The following is a 1,580-nucleotide window of genomic DNA, read 5'->3' on the forward strand; positions in this document are numbered from 1 at the left end:
TCTGCACACATGGGACATTCTGAGGGAGAACTGACCCACAGCAATTAATAACAAGGTGGCTTCTGAAAAAGTGGCCATAGTAGAACCTTGAACTAAAAACTAGACTGCAAGGTACTTAGATGTTCTTAAAGAACAGGTACAGACAAGCCCCCAATAAAAAAATTAAAAACAACAACAACTGATAGACACTGTAAACCACCCAATTCACACACAAAAAATTAGCAACTAAATAAAAACTGAAATGTTCTATATTACAGGAAGTGCAAAGGATTCCAATTTCTGAAGAATTTAATAGTTACATGACTGCCCAACTTGTTCCTGAAACCATAGAAAAGGAGGTTTCTTATGATTAAATGTAGTTTTTTACATTTATCAACTGATTCCTGGTTTCAAATAAGTTTCTCTGTGCAATGTATGTACATATGTATGTGTCCCTACATGTATGTTTCTAGGGTTAAAAGACACTTAAAAAAAGTAATCTTAATCTTTGATAATGAATTTTCTCTTCTTGTAGAAAAAATTAAATAATAAACAAACTACATTCCAAAAAAAAAAAAGAAAAGAACAGGTACAGAAACAGATCCAGATCCATCTTCCAAGGATTTTCATAGAGAAGACAGGGTGAGAATTCATGTGCACCCAAATGATTTTGCCTTTTAAAAATGGAGGCCACTTGAGGGTATATAGAGGCCAAAGTGGAAGCAGCTTCTAGAGAGATGGACTGAAAAAGTGAGGGTATTATGCTAAAAAGAACTGGATTCAAAATTTTAAAGAGAGAGAGAGAAGATAGCATTGAAAAGGAAAAGATGGGTAAAGGAAAATGGGTAAAGATGGGAGGTAAGGTAATTGGTTTATTGTGCCAACCTGGCCGATAAATACATGTGGGATTAATTGAAGGACGGAGAGATAAATGGCTCAGTGAGCCTTGCCTTTCTTGTCTCTTGCTCTTTGATCATTGGACCAGTGTGCAGCTGCCTCAATCTGCAAGCTACACTACCTGTGGGACACCAAACCCGTGGACTGTACCGCTGTACTTTGAGGTTCCTTCAAGAGTGTTTTGCCACACAATTGGAATTTACATCTTTTGAGCTGGGGACTGTCAGACCCTGTCATCTGGCTGACTGTTGGTGACCTGCCTTGCTGTTTGCTCCCTGTGCCCAGATAGGCTGAATTGCTCCACAGAGGACTACCTGGCAGCCCTAAGAGTTGAAGGACTGCCAGTGTCTCACAACTTTCCCCCAGGGGTACATCAAGTCTTCTGCCCTGTGCCAAAATTTAGTCTGAAGGGACCTGTCTATTCCACAAACTGTCATACTGGTCCATTATATTGATGACATTATGCTGGTTGGACCCACTAAGGAGGATGTATCAAAGACTCTAGATTCATTGGTACAATATCTGCATATAAGAGGTTGGGAAATTAACCCAACGAAGAGTCAGGCACCCTCCACCTCTGTAAAATTTCTAGGGGTCCAGTGGTGTGGGGTATGTCGAGATATTCCTACTAAAGTGAAGGATAAACTATTGCACTTGGCTCCCCCAATGACTAAAAAGGAGGCACAATGCCTAGTGGGCCTCTT

The sequence above is a fragment of the Echinops telfairi genome, unplaced genomic scaffold (genome assembly GCF_000313985.2).
Source record: "Echinops telfairi isolate 266 unplaced genomic scaffold, ASM31398v2 ScPeMD7_70;HRSCAF=299, whole genome shotgun sequence".
Taxonomy (NCBI): domain Eukaryota; kingdom Metazoa; phylum Chordata; class Mammalia; order Afrosoricida; family Tenrecidae; genus Echinops; species Echinops telfairi.